The sequence below is a fragment of the Sinocyclocheilus grahami genome, unplaced genomic scaffold, assembly GCF_001515645.1.
Source record: "Sinocyclocheilus grahami isolate Dianchi unplaced genomic scaffold, SAMN03320097.WGS_v1.1 scaffold39.1, whole genome shotgun sequence".
NCBI classification, from domain to species: Eukaryota; Metazoa; Chordata; class Actinopteri; order Cypriniformes; family Cyprinidae; genus Sinocyclocheilus; species Sinocyclocheilus grahami.
Genome location: NW_015505218.1, coordinates 590,044 through 614,512, shown reverse-complemented (window position 1 = coordinate 614,512; position 24,469 = coordinate 590,044). Strand labels below are relative to the sequence as shown.

The 24,469-nt window shown below is 38.8% G+C and overlaps 1 long non-coding RNA gene across 1 annotated transcript; it reads left to right on the top strand.

Annotated features, from left to right (window-relative positions):
• Window positions 1-9,145: 9,145 nt before the first annotated feature.
• LOC107582011 (uncharacterized) lies at window positions 9,146-24,174 on the top strand. Its single transcript, XR_001608887.1, has 3 exons — window positions 9,146-9,249; window positions 13,163-13,164; window positions 24,163-24,174. It is a non-coding gene; the product is annotated as an uncharacterized lncRNA (long non-coding RNA).
• Window positions 24,175-24,469: the final 295 nt, after the last annotated feature.

Below are 24,469 nucleotides of genomic sequence, written 5' to 3'. Positions count from 1 at the left end.
AAAGGCAACGCTATTGGGAACACCAATACCAGACCGTGTCTGAAATACGTGTGCAGCTCCTCCAATCCTGATTGGTGCTGCGTCATCCCGTGATGTAACAGCGTACCACAGAAGTTATAAGTGCTACCTGGAATAAAGCAGCACTAGCTCTGCCTTTCAGCAAGTGCTCTGTGTCAAACTGTCTGTCCTTTGGTGTTGTTTGTCAAAGAAAAAGAAAAGTATAAGGTGTATAATGGTGAGTATAAGAATAATCAGTTTAGATCATGTGTGTCTCCCTGCCCACATCACAGTTGACACACACACCATCTCAGTCAGTACTTGGTCAGTTACTCAGTTGGGTAGGATTGGAGGAGTTGCAAATGTGTTTCAGAGGTGTTCCCCATCATTTGGATGCATCGTCTCGTTCCCTTTTCAGGGAACCGTGTTTAAAGTCATACCCTGAGACGTTTTCTGCATTTAAAGTCTTTTACACTGAATAAAACCTATTTGCTGGAACACTTAGGCAAAATAAAGGATATATTTTTACTGATTTTATAATTTGATTCTTACATTTCTCCATTTCACAAGTGTTGCTGTTGTTTTTGTGCTAACTGGTCGTGTCATAAGGATGAAAAATTGTTGCTAGAGGAAATTTGGAAGAAAAAGAAAAGTATAAGGTGTATAATGGTGAGTATAAGAATAATCAGTTTAGATCATGTGTGTCTCCCTGCCCACATCACAGTTGACACACACACCATCTCAGTCAGTACTTGGTCAGTTACTCAGTTGGGTAGGATTGGAGGAGTTGCAAATGTGTTTCAGAGGTGTTCCCCATCATTTGGATGCATCGTCTCGTTCCCTTTTCAGGGAACCGTGTTTAAAGTCATACCCTGAGACGTTTTCTGCATTTAAAGTCTTTTATACTGAATAAAACCTATTTGCTGGAACACTTAGGTGTTTATTATATTTTATAATTTGATTCTTACATTTCTCCATTTCACAAGTGTTGCTGTTGTTTTTGTGCTAACTGGTCGTGTCATAAGGATGAAAAATTGTTGCTAGAGGAAATTTGACTTGTTGGTGACCTCTCATTAACAGCATGTCCTCTGTGATATCAAGCTAGTAAATCTGTTTTAAAATGTCTTTTCTTTAAGGTTTTAGGAATGTATTTGAGCCTCTTGTCCAATGAAATGATGCTAGTACCAAACCTCTGTCAGACCTGTGTTTCCACTTATTTGTGAGACACATATACTGCAATGATGAAACAGATTAATTAACTACATAACCTACCCAAAAAACATCCCACATCACATTTCTTTTTTCCATCAATTTTTGGCGATTATTTCTCAAATAAAGCAGTGTTGCACCATTGGCTTTGGCGCAAGGGATTAAACTGGTTTATTTCAGCAGAGAGCTTCTGCTATGGCAGAAGTAGAAGTCATTACCTACATAATATTATATGGGAATCCTTCTCCATTGATGGCCATACAAATTTAGCCATGTACTATAAAGAACTTTTTTTCTTTAAACAATTTTTGTTGATAACATGCATAACTTTTTTGATGTCAGACACCGATCAGTCTACACAAATTAGTGACAATACATAAGGACTCTCAGTGTGTTAATTTCCCACACTCTGATGAAGGCTTGCTAGCCGCGATGTGTGGGAATTTGACTTGTTGGTGACCTCTCATTAACAGCATGTCCTCTGTGATATCAAGCTAGTAAATCTGTTTTAAAATGTCTTTTCTTTAAGGTTTTAGGAATGTATTTGAGCCTCTTGTCCAATGAAATGATGCTAGTACCAAACCTCTGTCAGACCTGTGTTTCCACTTATTTGTGAGACACATATACTGCAATGATGAAACAGATTAATTAACTACATAACCTACCCAAAAAACATCCCACATCACATTTCTTTTTTCCATCAATTTTTGGCGATTATTTCTAAAATAAAGCAGTGTTGCACCATTGGCTTTGGCGCAAGGGATTAAACTGGTTTATTTCAGCAGAGAGCTTCTGCTATGGCAGAAGTAGAAGTCATTACCTACATAATATTATATGGGAATCCTTCTCCATTGATGGCCATACAAATTTAGCCATGTACTATAAAGATTTTTTTTCTTTAAACTATTTTTGTTGATAACATGCATAACTTTTTTGATGTCAGACACCGATCAGTCTACACAAATTAGTGGCAATACATAAGGACTCTCAGTGTGTTAATTTCCCACACTCTGATGAAGGCTTGCTAGCCGCGATGTGTGGGTGTGCGGCATTAGTACTTGTTTTTAATATTCCTAGCCATGATAGGAATGATAAAGGCTTTTTAAACCATTTTTGAACTTGACTGCCTTGGCATAAAAAATGGTGTAATTAATTATCATCTACACCACCTAAGTAGAACTCTCTGTATTCTTTTTTATTTTTTTGCCAGTCAGCTCCAGATATTAATTTGGCTCTAGACTAATTACTGTATATGGCGTTCAGGTTGTATACTTCCGTTGTTGCATGCACACACTGAGCAAATGCCATTGAGATGAATGAGAATGCTATTGGATAGCTGTTTCCAGATCATCTAGACCTTCTTGGTTGAAAACATGAAAAAATATATATATGAGCCAGATTGAATACTGGTACCTGGTCGTTCCAACGGGGCTCTGTGTGCTTTTACTCCTCAAAACTTGCTGGTTCAAATAGAGACTTTTGTGTGAAATATTGCTCAAATGTCAGGGTGGACATTTCATAATCTAACAGTAGATCTAACAGATTTATTATAGTCTACAATTACTATAATGATCTTAATATTAATTCATTACTAAATTAAGCAATGAGTCGGTTAATATTATATGCTCTATACTGCGATTTCAAAGCTTCTCTAAAGCACTCTGTGTTGCACACACTGTTCTTTTGGTTTCTCTGCAGCGCCCCTTTACGTCTGACTACTTAAAATAGGAATACCTAAGGCCCCTGCCTGCAGCATTAGCCCCAGAATTCTCCACAAGCAAAGTACATTTACAAGACTGGGTCTTAGTGACCTAGATTTGTCAGGTCAGATTCATCAAGTCACTTGCATTACAGCCGCCCTGTCAAGAAGTGATACTCATATTCACAACATGACAACTCATTTTAGAGCAAGTTGTGCAGATTCATACTCTGTCTTGGATTGGAGGAGACATGAACGGGTCATAGTTAAGAACATGGGCTAGTGAACATCGAAAAGTGAGGGATATGTTATCTGTGGCCTGCGGCGTACTTAATTCACTGTCACACCCATAGCGCTTCACGTCTTAAACCCAGTATGTCAAGAAAGCTCAGTCGTATTGGTTTTTACTGGACTACTTTTTGAGTGCAAAATGGTACTCTCTTTCTGTTGCTCTCTTCCTGGTAATTTCTTATTGTACCTTGACACAACTTTTTATTGGTCCCTTGTGGCCTGGGGCATATTTCCACAGAAACAGAGGCCAAAACCACGGATGACAAATTGCTCCAAGGTGCTGTTTATTCACTCTCTTGCTTTTACAGCAATTCCAGCCAATTATTTTGAAGTCTGACACTTAAAGCGCAATCAGCGGTGGATCATTGTCTGGCGGGAATGATAGCCAGCAGCCTCCTTCCCTGGTTTGCCCAATTTGACAGGGAGATTGCAATTAAGGGCGCACAACTCTTCCCAGTCTCAAACTTTCTTCACGCAGTTATCGCTCTTTAAATGTTGACTGTCCCTTACAACTTCTCGGCATGAGAGATTGTGTTTGAAAGCAGATAAGGCAGCCTGGAACTTATAACCAATCCATCCTGGTGACATGCACGGTTGAGACATCTGATTTCTGGCCGAGTTTGATGTTCTCTCGGTGTGATTTATGAGGTAACGCTGATGTTCAGAACAGTCACAAGTGAGAAGGGAGAAAAATGCAGACCACGCAAGCTGGCCTTTCCACAATGTCACCAAACCTGTTGGAGATAGCATTCAGATATAGATGTTAAACCTTGGATTATTTGTGCAGTAATAACCTCAGGCATCCCGCTGCTGAGACAGGCGTCCCTCATGGAGCAAATTCCAACAGCTGTGCAATGTCCTTGTGATTAGGGAAGTCAGGAGAGGACGACAAGGAGAGGGAGGAGCATACCTGATAAAAAACCAATGAATATTCACTATTGTTGTATCCATGTCATACTCCCCTGTCGTTCAGTAAACATACACATTTCCCATCAAAGAGCCCATTGGCATTTTGTAATAGACATTTGTGTTCTACCGATGAGTGAACAACTTCTGCACTTCCAGGAGTAAAATATGAAAACCCATTTGTTTTGCAAAATATTCATAATTTGTTCGCACCCACTGAGACTCTTAAAATTTCTCAGATTACAGGAACTCATCAAGCACAGAGTTCCCATAAAACCTGCTTACAGCAGTCTAAACAGAAGACTAATTACTCTCACAACTGCCACACACATTAATAATTACTTATCGGATCATTAGCCCATTATCAGAGCTGAATAAAGATTTTGATATTACAGATTAAACTTAGTACGAGAAACTCAACTTCTAATGATGACAGGACAGTAGCATGGTCTGTATTGTTGAAGTTACTCCAGTACAGCTGACTTTCCATACGTCTTCCTTCAGCAATAGCATGCATGATTCTGCTCCATGACTGCTTTGCATACATGACTGATGTTTAGCTGACTATCCTTGAGTGATTCATGAATACAAAACCTCTTCCAAACAGCTTTTTTTAACTTGGCAAGTTGTGCTCGCCCACAGGTGTCCAACTTTACTGTGGGCCTCAGAGAGGGTAAATTGGGATTTGTTTTATACCATTATACAAAAAAAGTCCAAAGGCGCTATGAATATCTACTTTCGAGTCTTGACAACCTGTCAAATGCTTTGCTTCTTGCTTTCACTGTAATTTTATGCATTTCAAAAGAAGCATCACTTAAATGCATTTCACTTGCGAAGGAAAGGATCAATCTTTTTTATCTTGTTCTGGAAGCTAGATTAAAACTGCTTCAACTAGGTCAGTGGTACAGTTGTTTCATTTTCAGCAGCAGCAATTCTAACCCGGCTACAGCCTCATGTTAAGCTGCCCTCTACAATACCATCAAAGCTAATAAAAAACCTTTAGCAAGGTCTTGGATGTGTAACAAGGAAACTCTTGATGCACCAAAGTAATTTTATATAGGTAAGAGGGGACCAGAAAGAAGACGCTTGAACAGAAGTCTACAAATACAACACAGAGCAATAGCAGCATCTTCTGGTAGGATGTACCTACTAGCTACAAAACAGCTCTGAGAGAAATTGACATACAATAAAAAGAATTACACCTTCAGGGACTAAATGCAAATATTGAAGCATTCAATCATCAGTCAAAATGCAACAGGAGATCTTTAGCTACATCTTCATAATTATTGTCCCAGAGGAAAGAAAAATTAGATCCTTTTAACGTCTGAAATGTTTCTCCTCTGAGATCTCAAGAAAATTATGCATTGTGACTTTTCTCCTTCACTAGAGACTGGTGCTCCCATATTTTTCTCATCTTAAGTCCATTAAAGATCTCTACAAAATCACATACTGTGCTCAGATGTTACATTTTTTAAACAAGTAGGTATTTATATTCTAAAACTTGTAAAAAGGGAAAGAAAGAACAAAAAAAACAGTTTGTATAATGAAGTCTTGAAAGAGATTACAGCAAAGCAATGATGATATCTCCCATGTTTCTCATTTTTTACACTTTTCTGCTGAGAACTTTCTCATGAAATGTGTGTCTACTTTTATTTCTCCTGGAGAATTTTAGAAGAAACAGTCAAGACACTGTTGAAACTAAAATGAGTGATATCCGAGAATCACCTCTGAGTCTTCCGAGTTTAGGAAAAGCTACCTCTTAGCAATAAATATTTACTCTGCCATGTTTGTGGGAAAGATGTAGAGAAAATATGTCAGCAATAAATAGAATATAAGAGTTATAAGAGAATATAAGAGATCAAATATCACAGACCACAGGAATATAATACCTTAACTAACTTAAGAATTCACAAAATGACTAACAGGATGGAATTAAAGACATAAAGTTGGCCACTGCTCAGTAAGAGATCATGTGGGTATCAGAAGATCATTTTCAAATGTCTTTAATTGTATTTGGTAATTCTGTGCTGATTTTGTCACAATGACAACCACCATAACTTGTCACATCTCATGCATCCAACTGGCAGAGGGAGCCCTCTCAGGAATAGTGACTGAACCCGTCTCTACACTTCCTGTTTACAGCATATTTAAACCAGTGGCCTGTAGCACGGAGCGAGATGAACAAACTCAGAGTTGCAGAGTAAGTTTTGAGTTGACAAAACCCGATAAAGCCAACCTGAGGGCTGTATCAAAAAACTAGTTTACCAAATAAGCCAGGCTTATTTCAGTTAGTCTGACTTATTGTCACTTGATTTGGTTCCCGAAAGCAAAAATGCCATAGCTCAATCTCAGTCACTGTGGCAACATATGCTGGGAAACTAACCTGGTCCGGAGCAGGCTAACTGTCAGGCTAAGCTGAGCTCCTCTAACACTGACCAATAGGAACGCATTGATATTACCGATGACTCTCTCACATACAATTAGTTGGATCATTTTCAAATGTCTTTAATTGTATTTGGTAATTCTGTGCTGATTTTGTCACAATGACAACCACCATAACTTGTCACATCTCATGCATCCAACTGGCAGAGGGAGCCCTCTCAGGAATAGTGACTGAACCCGTCTCTACACTTCCTGTTTACAGCATATTTAAACCAGTGGCCTGTAGCACGGAGCGAGATGAACAAACTCAGAGTTGCAGAGTAAGTTTTGAGTTGACAAAACCCGATAAAGCCAACCTGAGGGCTGTATCAAAAAACTAGTTTACCAAATAAGCCAGGCTTATTTCAGTTAGTCTGACTTATTGTCACTTGATTTGGTTCCCGAAAGCAAAAATGCCATAGCTCAATCTCAGTCACTGTGGCAACATATGCTGGGAAACTAACCTGGTCCGGAGCAGGCTAACTGTCAGGCTAAGCTGAGCTCCTCTAACACTGACCAATAGGAACGCATTGATATTACCGATGACTCTCTCACATACAATTAGTTGACTTTATTATTAGTCCAAAAATAAAAGCATACAGAAAATGCAACTCTGCATAAATAAAAAATAGGCTACAACCAACTGTATTTAATCTATTGGGCCCAAAATGTAATGACCTTTTTTTTAAAGATATATGAAAACATTTTAACATAGTTGCTACCTGCACATTCAGTTGATCAGCAGTTTCTAGCCATGCAACCTTTCTCTCGGGTTTTATGACAGCTGTACCTTTTATGGTTATTAGTATAACATTAAAACATTACAATCTAAATTTGCTCTTTAAAGCATTTAAAACACTAAATTAAAAGGTAAAACCACTGAATTAAAAATGAAAATAAATAATAGAAATCAGACTACATTTTACCTGATAAGAGGAACACACATTTAACTCATTTGAGATAGTAGGGCTGAATTAGCCAGCTTACATTTGATTTACAGTTACTGCTATGATAAAAATACACTTATATGTAGGATTAAAATTCTACATGTGTCACATTAAATGTCCAACAACAAATATTTTAGCAGAATGCATATTTTATTCAGAATTATTGTGCTATTATTCTATTGCGTTCCATCTGTTTAGCACGCATGCGCGCAGCAGAATGCGTTCCGAACGTTTTTCAAGCGACAAACGGTATTGCGGTATTTTAGAAATTCATATCATAACAAAAATAAACACCGGTATTCGGTATGAACCGGTATACTGCCCAGCACTATTAGACATGGTGATGAAACCCGCTCAAAACCAACCCATCTTCTAGAGCCCCAAAACTCAAGAGTTTTCTCAAACTAAACGTGAACTTACCTGGGTTATTGTCATTTTCCTTTTGGGTCTTGTCTGTTTTGACTGAAGTTTTGACCACTGCTTTGTAGGGATGTAACGATTCACTCAACTCACGATTCGATTCGATTCACGATTTTGATTTCACGATTCGATTCGATTCACTTTTTTTTTTTTACAAAATGAGGTTTAAGACAAATTATAAATTAAATGTGTCCTTTTATTATTGCTTGGACAAAATGCTGCATGTTTCTTTGTGAAATTGAAATATAACACTATAATAATATACTAATATAGCACTTGCATATTATTGCTCTTTTGTTGGTTTTGATTGCTTCTATTGTCTTCATTTGTAAGTCATTTTGGATAAAAGTGTCTACTAAATGACAAAATTTAAATATAATGTAAATGTAAATAACAAAACAAAATTAAAATTTTAAAACAAACCCCAAATCAAATAAATAAGTAACACAAATAAAATAAATATCTTCATATAAACAAAATGCTTTTTCCATTTAAAATTAGAGGCAACCACTGCCTTTTAATCACGACCCAAACAAAGATGCTGCATACATGCAACATGAGTAGTTTTTAATCTAAATTAGATTGTAACATTTCGAAATTTGAAGCAAAAACAGAATGGTTTGACTTCAGTTTTGTGAAACTATACATAAAAATATCTGCATGAAACCGAAACAGCAGACGAGCTGAATGAGACGCAGATTCACTCTCTGCCAGCAGGTGGCGCTTAAAGCGTTTCCTTGGTTTCCGCTGTAAACAAAGCAGCGCTGCACTTATGAACTTATATGCATTATACAGAGGCAAGATGAAAATAAAAAAAATACCATCTAAACTTTTCTAAAGACAGTAAGTTCCCCTCAGACATGCATTCATATAAACTCCTACCCCTAATTGAATCGCGATTTGTTTAGCATCTCAACCGATTTGAATCGTCACATATTTGAATCGATTTTCAACTGGCTCGCGGTTAATCGTTACATCCCTACTGCTTTTGTTTGATTGCCTTTTGGAGTGTTGTTGTCTTCTGCCTGTATTCTGACCACGTCTGCTTGCCCTAAGATTTGGATTTGTTTACCATTTTGGTACCTTTGTGGTACAAAGGCTAAAAATATCAACTTCACCATGCACACAACCAGTTCACAACAAAGCCATCAGGAATGGCGTCTCACAGCAGACTATGCCCATCAGTCTATAGACTGGCCTATTGCTCACAGAAAACATTTCATTGAACATAATTTCCTTCTCAAAGAATCCCAGGTTTAAAAAAGTACACTTCCATAATGTACTGAAAGTGCTTTATTTTCGCACACTAATTGTGTACTTAATATACTAAAATGATTCTTTAGTACTTCTTAAGAAAAAGTTAAGATTATATAGCTGATTGCAATTTATAGCATATCTTTCATGCATTTGTTTGATGCATAATAAGGTTCTTCACCTTATTTCTTTCAGATTAGCAACAGTTTATCTTTCCAGATAACGTAGCTCTGACATAGCAACACCCAACATAATCACTTGCATTTTATGCATCTTATGCACTTTATTCCTTTTCCATTCATGGTATTCATTTAGTAGTTGTTGATTACTCTTGTCTATCTTTTGTTAATAAAATTAATTTTATTACACTTGTGTCTTCCTTGTGTTGATGATACAGAATGAGGTTCTACAAGTTGGATATCCCACCAATCTGTTTTATGTGATGTACTCTTAACCACACCTTAAGTGACACGTGATCCAAAAATCATAACGTCAAATGTGACGTGAGTACCCATCACTACACTATTTCGCCTCCTTAGGTTGGCGAAAGCTAAATTCACTACATGGTCTTGGATAAAAGCTATTTCTCAGTCTGTTTGTACGAGATTGTATTGTCCGATACCGTCTCCCAAAATGAAGAGGGTTAAACAGAGGATATCCAGGGTGAGTAGCATCTCTTATAATACTTATCGCATTCCTCTGTAGCCTGATGGTGTAGACTTCATCCAGACTTGAAAGCTCACATCGGGTTCAGGCTCCTGGGAAGCTGGAGTAAACTTTGAAGATGGCCCATGCACACAGAACAGCCCTGAGGTGAAAAGTGAAGACGGCCTTCTTGACTAAGGCAGCAGCAGAGAAATTGGGTGGCTCTGTAGCGGGCTCTGTGGCCGAGACAAGGAAAGCAGTTTGCTCAGTGACGGCCTCTATGGCAACCGCAGTGAGAGCGAGCAGCTCTTTGACGGCCTCCATGGCTGAAACAAGGATAGCGGGCTGCTCAATGATGGCCCTCGTGGCAGTAGCAGTGAGAGTAGGTTGTTCTGTGGCAGGCTGTTCTGGAGCTGATGGCTCTGGGGCCTCTGGGACCTTTTGGACTTGGGACCACCAGAGTCGGGTCCTCCAGGACCATCGGACTTGGGACCACCAGAGTTGGGTCCTTCAGGACCACCGGACTTGGTGACCACCAGAGTCGGGTCTTCCAGGACCATTGGACTTGAGACCACCAGAGTCGGGTCCTTCAGGACCACCGGACTTGGGACCACCAGAGTCGGGTCCTCCAGGACCACCAGACTAGGTACCACCAGAGTCAGGTCCTCCAGGACCACCAGACTATGGACCACCGGACTTGTTACCACCACAGAGATTCCAGCTGCTCGCACTGACATCAGCGGTGGGTCCGCCAAACTGGAAGCCAGTCTCAAAAGTCTTGGGCCCACCTTAATGGCTTCATGAGGCACACTCATGACACCCGGAAACACTGACATGGTATCCATGATGGCTGAAGCCTTAGGCATGGCACTCATGATGGCTGGAGACTCTGGACTGGCAGCAATCCTGTGAATAGGCTCTGAACTGGTGGCCATCTTGTGAGTAGGTACCACACTAGGGGGCTCTGGGACCACCAGATTAGAGGAAGCAACTGGAGTCGCGCCACCACCGCGGAAGCTGCAGCAAGGCTAGAGGTGGACTTGTTTCTCCCACTGTGGGCTAGGAACTCCACAAATGCTTCAAAATATAGATGCTCCATAATGAACATCCTCCCAATGATGATGGGCTCATCAAGGGCATAATTGAACAAGTCCTTGAGAGACGCATCATTATAATCTAGCCCCTCCACAGCACTCCTGAACTCCATGACGAATTCCCTCAGGTCAGTCCCCTGTTGATGGAGGGAACTCAATGCTGCTACCTGAAGCATGCGTTGGTAGAGGGGCTGCAGGTAGTCGAGGCTGGAAGCTGGAGTGAGCCCATTCTCTGCTGAGTTCTCAAATGGCTGGTTTGTTCTATCAGGTTTGCGGGTAGAGAGATGAGACGAGGACTCAAATGCAGGAAGTATGGGCTATTTATTAATAAAACAAAACAACAACAAAAACTACCCTGAGGGGGAAAAACAAGCAGGCAGGCAGGCCAGGACAGGGCACAGCTGGACAAAGAGCAACACAGGTACATCCAGCACACGTACATATGAATAGTAACGAACCAGCACAGGACAGCAAACCCTGGGAGACTAAGTAGGGCAGGTAATGAGGGAGACACCGGTGGAACCACTGAAACAATAATGAGGTTGAGCGGGGTGAGACAATAGACAGACTCACACAAAAGACACAGTGTCCTCTGGTGGCCATCTAGTGCACACCAGCTGAAGACTGTGACAGAAAACAGTAATGGGGGACTGCTGGAATCGCTTGTTCTGAGAGATGATTTATTGGGTTTATAAAATATGAGTAGGTGGATTTTTACCATTGTAGGCTGGCTGTTTTCACACGCTGCGGCCACACAACTTCAAGTCTTCAAACATCTTATAAAAGCAATTTTTGGCATAATAGGTCCCCTTTAAAAAAAAAATTTTTCCTGATGTGTTCTGGTGTGCATAAATTTATGAATTATATGGACTCTTTATATAATTTGGTGAATAGCCAGGATCGTGGTCTGGAGCTCCAAGCACAAAGGCATGATTAAACACATGCTATAGATTTCCACATTGGATTTTTATGACCTATAAATCCTGAGGCATTGAAGCCAGTCTGGTCTATAAAACCAAGTGCTATAAAATCTGCTCATCTCAGTGAACTAAAATAAATAAAATTAATTAAATTTTTATGCTTCAGTGAGGGCATCACTACAGGGTTAAAGATCAACAGTGATTTGAACATGTGCCAAACAGGAGTCAACTGCGGCACAAGTGATGATGCGAACCGAATGTGCTGGTTCAAATATACAGTGGACATTTCTACAGGCTTTGACTCAGAACCAGGCAGAACTGAGCTTTTCCTTTCAGCACGCTAGCAGCAAAGCAGTTGAGCTGAAAGTGCCATACGGTTATGCATGCAAAGCCCTTGAGCAAGATGGCAAGACTTGCTGAAATATTTCTCAGTGAGAGCCACATTCAGTTTAATTGCTGAATATGGCACATCAGATAGGGTAAACTGAAGCTCAACTCTATATGCTTGATGCAAGAAAACAATCCTCATTGGTTCTTATGGAAGCTCAGTGCAAAGTGCTAGATGTATTGATCAATGCGCAAACCTTGAATTAAATGTGTTAATATATTTGCATCATATAAAGGGATTGTGTCTCTTCAGAAGACTTGGATTTAAATTGATTACTTTTATAATGTTTTTATATACATTCTGAAGCTTGAACATTTTGGTTGCATGGACTTTCAAACTGATGGACAAAAATGATAAGAGAATATTAAAAATATCTTTATTTGTGTTCCAAAGATGAACATAAGTCTTATAGGTTTGCAATGCTGTGTGGCTGCGGAAGGTCAGCACATAGTAGACACGTCAGTGCTGGAAGCTTCTTCAGCATTCTGATCCTCTTATTCAGTGCCTCTCAAATCTGCCCTGGGGACCCCACACCACTTTTTGGAGTCCCCAGGACAGATTTTAGAAGCACTGCTCTAATTGGGCTCCAATAGAGTTTCCTCAAACTCACTTCACCCAGCACAGGTCCAGTCTGGACCTGTTTCAGACTAAATCTAAAAGGGGTCAGTCAAGACAAAGTACATCAGTGTTAAGAATTAGAACAAGTCTGGTCCCAGAACCTTTTTAAGTTTTAAATGCACACAAACAGACTCTCCCTGTACAGAGATTTTCACCTTAATAAAGAGTGTAATAGATCTAACTTTCCAATGTAAGATTGTTTTCTTCTTTACACCGTCCATCATTATTTAATTCAACAATATTGAATGCAGACAATTAACATACAGTACATGAGCAGGCTGCCCAATGGCTCTCTGATTAAATGTATGCTTTAGGACTGAGGTACTGTAAATCTCCCCCATTCCCATTGGAAGCCGTTCCAATGAGAGACTGCATTCTGATTCTCACAAATAAATACACAAATATAGAACAGGCCTAACAGAGCACTCACGTATTGTGTGCTGGCCTAAAAACCTTCTAATGTGCTGACCACAACATCCAACATGGCCAAATTTCTTGGATTACATGGTGTTTAGCTCACAATGCTTTGCATTAGAGAGATTGAGGCTCTCTGGAAGAGCAGTAGTCTCTGATCCAGGTCCCCAATGGTTCGCTGCGACTTTCCTGTCTGCCTGCAGAGTAAAGCTGGGAGGCATGTCTGAAAGGATTCACCAAAGCAGAAATAAAGACAAAACCATTATGTAGATAGTTTGGTCTAGTTTAGAGAACAAAAATTAAAAAAGGAAGTGCATTAAGAATTTTCACAGGGCACTTTTATTGTTGTTAGCCTTACTTTAAAGGGTTAGTTCACCCAGAAATGAAAATTAGCCCATAAATTACTCACCCTCAAGTCATCATATGTGTACATGACTTTCTTCTTTCAGACGAATCCAGTCGGAGTTGTATAAAAATTGTCTTTGATCTTTCAAGCTGTTTAATGGCACTCAGCGGGTGTTGCATGCATCAGTCCAAAAGAAGTTAAATAAAAAGCGCCCATCCATTAAAAAAAAGTGCCTCACACAGCTCCGGGGGTGAACAAAGGCCTCCTGTAGCGAATTGATGCATTTTTGTAAGAAAAATATCCATATTCAAAACGTAATAATCACTTTAATGTAGCTTGCGCCAACAGTCCTACACGGAAGCAGCTCCGGGCAGATAAGGTATGAGGTCAGCGCTGCGCATGCGCCGGTGAGTCTCGTGAAAACCAATGTTTGTTAACAGGATCAAAAGAAGCAAAGTTTCTTTACTTTAGCAAATGAAAACCAGTCTCCTCTTGGCTTATATCGAAATCCTCCGAAATTCTTCTTTACAAATCCTCGTTTTGTACTTCTAATAAGTGACCGCTGTTTTGTTTTGATCTCTCCGCTGCGCTTCCGCGTTCGTCACTTCTGAGCAGCGCATGCGCAAAGCCGACCTCATACGTCATCCGCCTGGAACTGCTTCCGTGTACAACAGCGAGCACAAGCTACATTAACCCTTTAAGCACTCATGAAAGTACATTATGGACAGGGCTGGAAATTAGTCCAGGGAGTGAATTTTGAGAAGGCACGGCATTCCAGAGAATGGGATTGTATGCACGACTTTGTGAATAATTCTGCTTTGTCGGTACAGCTAACTTATTATCTGTTTAGTAATTACTGTGATTTCGAGGAGGATCTATCGGCTTAATATTTTACTGAACTTAAGACACAGAATAGCTGAAGTTACTGTTTACAAGCTCTTGATGACTGTACCTCTCAATTCTTCAGGCAGAACAAAGCTGTTTTAAGCCCCTCAGGATCCGTGGATTAGCACAAAATCATGATTTTACACAAATTATGGTAATTAATTGCATTTCAGGGCATCTGACAAACCTGAAAGTAAATGGCTGAGTTTACATTTTAAACCACAGCCATGGTGACAAATAGTATTTTTAAATTCTACAAATATTATCAAATAATTGATATATTTTACCAATATTTTTTTAACAAGATGATTTTTTTATTGCACAATATGACATGCATAAACTATATGCAAAACCAGAGTTTGCAGAATTACAAATCAAACAAAAAAGAAGGTACACTGTCCACGTAGGATACTGCTCCCTCTTTTCCTTGCTCAATAAAGCAAAAAGTGTGTGACCCTAAATATACTCAGCTGCCCTATTGAGATATAAGAGAGTTTCTCAATAAATTCTGACCATACCTTAATTGTTCTTGGTTTTGCTCTGTTAATTCTCACTGTTGACTGCAGTATTTTTGAGTTCTAAAAGCCACATTTTGTCTGCCCAAAATGTAGGTTCATACGAAATTTTAAACATTACTTTCTCGGCAGCAGTTAGTACAGTGTGAAAAATCCTACGCTGATTAGCATTCAAATTAAGGTCAGCATCATCGTTCAACAAACAAAGACTGGGCTGTCTAGAAATAACCCTCTCACATAACTCACATCCCAAAATTTGTGAATGATTTGGCAATCGTAGAACAAAGGGAGTAGACAGACATCATTTTGTGGAACACATGTGTAGTAACATGAGCCTGTGGAGAAGTTTATAGTATAAAAGTTGATGGGCAGGGTTTTTAGACATTATAGGTATACTTTCCCATATCCAGTCGCAGTGGAGTGTGCTGGAAGCATGATTGAGTAATCTGTTATAGATAAATGACAAATGATAAATGACTTGAGAGAAATTCACACAGTCCATTGAAGGATGAGAGTCCAGGTTACAGTTCCATGGCACTCTATACTCTATAAATTGCCCTTCTAAACCTTAATTACAAAAAATGGGAATGTCCAGGAAGATTATAACACTCTTTCAAATCCTGAATCTTTTTTCTCATCCTTTCCCACTACACACTGAATTCCAATCATCAAATTCCATTATCGTCATCTTCCTTAATTGCCACATCATCCTGATCCAGTCACAAACCAGTTTATGTTGACCACCATAGACACGAACCGCACACTCGTGTCAGGCTACATCTACATTAATCCACGTACATTTGAAAACAGCGTTTTCGTTTTAAAACGCTCTCCGTCCACACTACTGTTTTCAGGCATTTTACAAAGGTTTCTCATCCACACTGAAATGTCAGAAAACATTAAATTCACTTTATTGCGCATGCATAAAGCCTCAAAAAAACTCACTGAGATGATATAGACGGAGCAGACATGATACGTCTTCATGCAATTCTTCTGGCAGGATCATTTTATTTAGGAAAATATCTCACCATTCACCCACGCGTTCAGGTCGCATTCACTCACGATTGTATGTCTGATCTAAAACTCAACTGCCCACATGTTTTGCCACAAACAGCAATCGCAATAAATGTTCTGTCATCTTTGCAGGATTGTGATATGAAGAGTGTACAAAGTAACAAATCTGTAGCAATAGCATAAAAGTAAATAGCACGTAACAGGCACAGTATAAATGAATATATATAGGCTATATCTATATAATATGTGTCACATGACTAAACATGCATCATCAAAAGCCTCCGTTTTCACAGTCCACACTACAATGCAAAAATGGCGTTTTCAAATGTATCCACTTAGGAGAGCGTTTTCAAAAAGCTCCATTCAAAAGCTTCCATTCCTTGACAAAAACACTGTCTCAGTGCGGATGGAAGGCCAAAAAGAGATGTGTTTTAGAACGAAAACGTATTAGTGCGGACAAGGCCTCAGCCAGCAGATCCTGCGACCACCATTAAAACCATGCCTGCTGATCTTTTTTTTTTTCAAGAAGCTTAGTGGCTTCAGAAGTAAAATCATGTGATTTTACTTCTGCAATGACCCAAACGCTAACTTACAAAGTGTTAGGAGACCTTAAAATCTGCCTGTCCTGTTATCCTACCCACCCTTGAAGAAACAGCACCCTCATTCTTATCAGTCTTATTACATGGTTATCTGGAATACTTGATTCTAATTGGTCAACTATAGCACTAAGAGGTCAAATAAGTTTTTTTTTATCCTGGTTTCTGACATACTGTTGCTTATTTCATATCTTTTGTGCATTTCGTATTTCAGCTCCAAACCTAATCAAACACATTTGAACCAGATAATCAAGGTGTTCAGGGTGTGTTGGAGCAGGGTTGGAGATTCCTGCCCTACTGCTTTCTTATGTTGCAACTTATAACCATAATTAGATGAGACAATGGAGACCCTCCTCAAATATTGGATGAGAAAATAGTCCACAGTATGAAAATAAAAGATGAAAGTATTGTGAAATATGAAAAAGTGTATAAATCACTAGTTCTTCTAAAAAGACATTGTCCAACACCAGTGCTTCTTGCCTCCCTTTATTCCATTGAGTTTTAATAGACCCCCTAAGGCGTACCAGGGTTTGGTGGGGGGTAATTGAGAATGAAAGTCACACGAGTGGAGGCAATACATCCATCATGCTATGATTGGCCTATTACTCTGTTCACATGATTCACACGCCCAAGAATCTGTCAGAATGAAAAAAATAAAGATGTTAATATGAAGACAAATGAAAAAGTAAATAAACAGCTCACCCACTTAGATATCACTGCTTTATGTTGCGTCAGAATCAAATCTGAAATGGCTTGAAAAACAACTTGAAATTTGTTACTGTGTTCTTATGATTATTATTTTGCAATAAATGTAAAAATGCATAAAAGGCACTAGCATGATAAGAACTGTGATTGGTTTAAATAAATAGACCATTTCTTGTTGTGAATAATGCCTATTTAACCTTGAAAATGTGTCAACATTAAATATAACAGGAACATGAATTCACATTAGATTAAAAAAAGTGAGGACTTTGCCTACTCGTTTCAGAACACTGCACGCCACTGGAACCTATAGTAACTAACTATAGTATAACTGGCTTTGGAGGACAGTACTAATTTTAATTTACAGAATATAGTGAGCATGAAGCCTTTAACAGATGTTAAAGCAAAAAGTTAATATGTCTCAGAAGAACAAGTACCATAAGAAACACAAAGAGGTGGATCAAAGAGATGTTTTATTTTAGATAAATGTGTAAGCTAGAAAAATTGTTTTCGTAGAAAAATGTTCATAGGAAAATACCTTTTAAATGTTTATTATGATTATTAATAATAAAGTTGATAAATTATTGTATGTAAATGTTATATTGTTGCAGTGTTAGTATAACACAATTTTAACTCAAATCATTATTTCTTGTTAATTTATTTATTTGGTATACATCCATGTAATAAGAAGAGTGATACAAGACCCTTTACGTTGTGATAATGATGGGCTTAATGTACGGTATATCCTATAACATTATGGTCTTCAGTACATCTTTAAAAATCTATTATAAACAGAACACAACTCTTGATGAGAGCAATTCTCAATTATGGTTAAAAATATATATAATGTCTATCAGTAACACACTGCTCACCATAACACTCTGCACAAGTAAATCAAAGCCTGATAACTCTGCCTTCATAAGTGTAGCAGCATTTTAGTAAGCCAGTGAAAAAAAAATCAATGACCTCACTCAGCATTTCTTTGCTCCAAAACGTCACCACAGGAACAGACGGTTCCTCGAGATGGGGCGTTCCGCTATATTGAATTTAATTTGTCAAAAATGCCTGATACAGCAAAACATATTTTATTTATCTGCTTGGTAAAGCCCCCTTTTAAATGAACAACTGAACCTGAGAATAGTCTGCCAGACTATCCTTCCTTTCACTCACTGTAAAATTCATTTTTATGCGGCTGCTGCTTCCCCCACGGAACCCACTGAAGGTGCTCGTACAAAAACACCAAAAAGGAACAATATGTGTACTGTGCATTGACTGTCATCAGTATTACAGGGCTACATTAATGGTGCATTGTGCTGTCTAATTGCAACATAATTTTGGTAGATGCATTCTATTTGTATATTGTAAACCAATAATTGTACATCATTTATAAACCCCTGTAACAGCATGCCAAGTTTAATTTACCCCCCACCCAACACAACTTTAGTGAATGATATATTTGATATTTATTATTTTGATATTTAACCTCATAATACTTTCTGATACCTTAACCTATATATTTTATAGAATGTCCCAATCATACCTATAAGCATATAAAATGGAGCATCAAACAAATTCATAAGAGAAAAATGTAAATAATAAATCAGCTCCATTGCATATACCAAGTGATCAAGGACTTAGAAATTCCAGTTCAACCCATTGCAAGGGTTCTGACAGTCATGCAATGTAAGCAATGATATGCATCCGAGTCCACAACATGAAAGGAAGGTAGTGAGAGAAGGGCATAAAAAGTGAAAAAGAGTGTATTATCTGCAATCACTGCAGTTCTCTGTTCTTTATTGCCTCTTTAAACCACACCCACTGACATATTATATGGACAGACAGAAATTACAACTACAGCAACACTAGCCTAAAAATAACATTACCTTTCAAAGAATCCTACAGAGCCCTGGACATGACATTTTTGTCACAAATTATGAATTTGTTCCCATGACTTGTTAATTTGTTCCCTAGTTTAATTAAATTGCGGCTACACTGTGTACTACTTCATTCCCTTGTTTTAATTTAGTTAAATCGCGACCATGAGGGAATTTTTCCACTTACATTCCACTGTGGATTCTTTGATAAACCAGTCATACTTTGATGTAAGCTTTCCAAACAGACTTCATGCAGCAACATGTAAGCGTGTTCATTTTAACAGCTTAACCAGTAGGTGGCACTATGCCAAAAAACTGCTCATGTACCCTCAGATTAAGGTTGTTATAATGGGTACCAAGTTTGGTCTAAATACGCTAAAGCATTGCAGAGATACAGCCTAATGTCCGTTTTGGTGTGCTCTTTGTCACATTTGTTGATGCGCTATACATAAACTGTTTGGTCTATTGAAAATCTTTTCATAACTTTTTGAAGGTTTGAAAAAGGTTGAAGATGTTCTGAGCCAATTTTGGTAAAAATCAGACAAACCTTCTAGGACAAGTATAACAAAATAGGTTTTTCTGAAAATTCAAAATGGCGGGAAAATTTTTATGATGGAAAATTACGTCATAGGGTCAATTCATCATGAGCCAATAAGAAGACACAATTATTTTGTTTCTAGCCCTTGTGGTTCAAAGGTTATTTGCATAAACATGAGTAGCAATTTTTGGGCACTAGAGGGTTTGACTTAAAGACCACAAATTTGTGGTGTTTAATGTACAGACTGTCCTCCATCTGTGTGCCAAATTTAATAACTTTTCTGTTAGTGGTTCTATGGGCTGCCATAGATTCAATGGTGGAAGAAGATAGAAAGAAGTAGAATAAAAACACAAAAAATTACAATAGGTGCCTTTGCACCCATCTTTTTTGCATTCTGATTTTGATATCCAAAGGCACAAGACAGTTTTTCCTTATTCAGTGAATCTCTCCCGTTTTATTCCAATTGTTACCACTGTTCGTCTTCCACGATAGTGTGTACAGTACTGCAGTGATGTAACTGTGATATGTTCTCCTAAATGGTCTATTGGTAAAGTCATCACTTCACTGAATCTGCTGTTAGAAGCTCCGGTCAGTGTCCTTAGACACACTAAAAGGACTGAACACACGCATTGGCTTGTGCATTGACTCGTTCAAAATTCTGCATTAGGATGTATTGAACATAGAATCAACAACTCTGTTAAATGACCCCAAAGGAAATGCTGCCCCAGCACTACTAGCCAACAACAACTAGCCAATAAAGATTCAGTACTCACTACCAAACCCACCCTCCCATCTATGTAACTACGGCTCTTGCCTATAACTGCCACATTCATCTTTTTTGTACCCATGCATACTATGATTTATTAAATCAGCACAGGTTATTACAGAAGGGCACTGGGGTGGTGATGTATCCTGTGATTCCTCGGAGTCGGCTGTTACGATCATCAAAATAAGTACTCTTTGTATTAGGCAAATAAATCTTGGAGCAGAATTGAAGATGTAAATACTCTCCAAGTGTGGGGGGTACGGAGGAGTGGATCAGGGGCAGGATCGACATGAGCAATGAGGGCGCCCACCCTGCATAGTGATGTTATTTGAAACACTTAGGGAATTACATATCTGAAATGATTGACAGCTTTAGAACAGATTTATGATGCAGAACTCTAGATGTACTTGTTTGATGAAAGAAATATTTCAAGCTTGTCCCTATACCACTCTCTTTGACATCAAAAATCTATTTTTATAGCACTACTTTCTTAAAATCATGACTATACATTTATGTTTGTCACATCATGATTTATTATGAGCTTTCCTATCATGATGTTGGCACCCAGATAAGTCACCTTACCATGTAAACCTGGCCAGCCTCTCATATATGAACTAGTTTATGTAAGAGTCTTACATAAGTCTTTGTAAATCCCTTATATTATAAACATATTTGTATAAATTTTGTATAAACCAATGGTACCAAGAGAAGGCAAGGGAGGTAGTGCCTCCTCAAAAAATTGAATAAGAAAATAACTCAGTACAAAAACAACAACAAAAATATTGCAAATACAGCATTAAAAATGTGCATAAATCACAAATTTGTCCAACACTTTCCAACAGCGACCCCAGTGGTTAAAGTTACAGTGGGAGGCAGCATCTCCATTGCCTCCCCAAGCCATTTAAGTTTCAACAGGCCCCCTAATGCGCAATGACCTAGAATACTCTCTAGCAATGGCAGCGCTTCGTTGTCTTCATTGTCAGTTAGGAGTCTGGGTGTGCTCTTTGATAGCAATCTTTCATTCGCAAATTTTTCCATCTTAAAAATATCTCTAAATTACAACATGCTGTCAATGTCAAATGCAGAAAAGTTCATTTATGCATTCATGACCTCAAGGCTAGATTATTGTAATGCTTTATTGGGTAGTTGCCCTGCGTGCTTAATAAACAAACTCCAGCTGGTCCAAAATGCAGCAGCTAGAGATCTCCAGGTCTCCAACACCTGTACTATTTGGACATAACATGACCTAGAAACTTGACTCTTTTCTTGAAGAAAGAGCGTGTCTATCGTCAAATGTCCAAGGACCACCCCATAAGGCATTGAAATGTCGCAGGAGCATTGCATAACCCAAATGGCCTGCAGGTCAACTCAAATAACTCAAATAGAGTAGTCACTGCTGTCTTTACTTGATCATGGCATTTCCTAGGGCATCAAATGATTACTCCACTCGAGGAAGAGCGTATGCATTTTTACAGGTTACCTGATTCAGCCTTATGGGCTGCCATAGATTCAATGGTGGAAGAAGATAGAAAGAAGTAGAATAAAAACACAAAAAATTACAATAGGTGCCTTTGCACCCATCTTTTTTGCATTCTGATTTTGATATCCAAAGGCACAAGACAGTTTTTCCTTATTCAGTGAATCTCTCCCGTTTTATTCCAATTGTTACCACTGTTCGTCTTCCACGATAGTGTGTACAGTACTGCAGTGATGTAACTGTGATATGTTCTCCTAAATGGTCTATTGGTAAAGTCATCACTTCACTGAATCTGCTGTTAGAAGCTCCGGTCAGTGTCCTTAGACACACTAAAAGGACTGAACACACGCATTGGCTTGTGCATTGACTCGTTCAAAATTCTGCATTAGGATGTATTGAACATAGAATCAACAACTCTGTTAAATGACCCCAAAGGAAATGCTGCCCCAGCACTACTAGCCAACAACAACTAGCCAATAAAGATTCAGTACTCACTACCAAACCCACCCTCCCATCTATGTAACTACGGCTCTTGCCTATAACTGCCACATTCATCTTTTTTGTACCCATGCATACTATGATTTATTAAATCAGCACAGGTTATTACAGAAGGGCACTGGGGTGGTGATGTATCCTGTGATTCCTCGGAGTCGGCTGTTACGATCATCAAAATAAGTACTCTTTGTATTAGGCAAATAAATCTTGGAGCAGAATTGAAGATGTAAATACTCTCCAAGTGTGGGGGGTACGGAGGAGTGGATCAGGGGCAGGATCGACATGAGCAATGAGGGCGCCCACCCTGCATAGTGATGTTATTTGAAACACTTAGGGAATTACATATCTGAAATGATTGACAGCTTTAGAACAGATTTATGATGCAGAACTCTAGATGTACTTGTTTGATGAAAGAAATATTTCAAGCTTGTCCCTATACCACTCTCTTTGACATCAAAAATCTATTTTTATAGCACTACTTTCTTAAAATCATGACTATACATTTATGTTTGTCACATCATGATTTATTATGAGCTTTCCTATCATGATGTTGGCACCCAGATAAGTCACCTTACCATGTAAACCTGGCCAGCCTCTCATATATGAACTAGTTTATGTAAGAGTCTTACATAAGTCTTTGTAAATCCCTTATATTATAAACATATTTGTATAAATTTTGTATAAACCAATGGTACCAAGAGAAGGCAAGGGAGGTAGTGCCTCCTCAAAAAATTGAATAAGAAAATAACTCAGTACAAAAACAACAACAAAAATATTGCAAATACAGCATTAAAAATGTGCATAAATCACAAATTTGTCCAACACTTTCCAACAGCGACCCCAGTGGTTAAAGTTACAGTGGGAGGCAGCATCTCCATTGCCTCCCCAAGCCATTTAAGTTTCAACAGGCCCCCTAATGCGCAATGACCTAGAATACTCTCTAGCAATGGCAGCGCTTCGTTGTCTTCATTGTCAGTTAGGAGTCTGGGTGTGCTCTTTGATAGCAATCTTTCATTCGCAAATTTTTCCATCTTAAAAATATCTCTAAATTACAACATGCTGTCAATGTCAAATGCAGAAAAGTTCATTTATGCATTCATGACCTCAAGGCTAGATTATTGTAATGCTTTATTGGGTAGTTGCCCTGCGTGCTTAATAAACAAACTCCAGCTGGTCCAAAATGCAGCAGCTAGAGATCTCCAGGTCTCCAACACCTGTACTATTTGGACATAACATGACCTAGAAACTTGACTCTTTTCTTGAAGAAAGAGCGTGTCTATCGTCAAATGTCCAAGGACCACCCCCATAAGGCATTGAAATGTCGCAGGAGCATTGCATAACCCAAATGGCCTGCAGGTCAACTCAAATAACTCAAATAGAGTAGTCACTGCTGTCTTTACTTGATCATGGCATTTCCTAGGGCATCAAATGATTACTCCACTCGAGGAAGAGCGTACGCATTTTTACAGGTTACCTGATTCAGCCTTCTGTAATCACAGAAAAATCCTTTGCAACAACAATTATTGTAGGGAAAACCCATGGACTGCAACACTACTTAAGGATGCTCTGGGAAACAAAGTCCTGTACATGTTGATTTCTTGAAAGACTTGTGGTGGGATATGTCTGTGGTGTCATTTTATTGGCTGGGCATCACCAGTAGAGATGCAATGAGTAAAGGCAATGGTGTGGCCAATAGTCACTCTCTGGCTTAAAAACACATTGTTTCTCTAGAAGTGCCCTCAATTTCAACACATGTTTGGCCAGCAAAAGTTCCAGATTAACCTCTATTGGGATTGGTAAAGGGTCAGATAATCCATCATGAGAACTGGATTGCTCATTTTTAACCAGTACACAGAGAGCATCCTGTTGCTCCACAAAAATGATCGGGTCTTTCAGGAAGATCCTTACCGGTTTAATGAACTTCATCAAGCCTAGCTCTGAATGGAAGCCTAACTTACTTTCTAGTGACATTTAATATCCGAACTGGCACCTTCTTTTGCCAGGGTCACTAGCCACCAGAACCCCACTTGGCAGATTT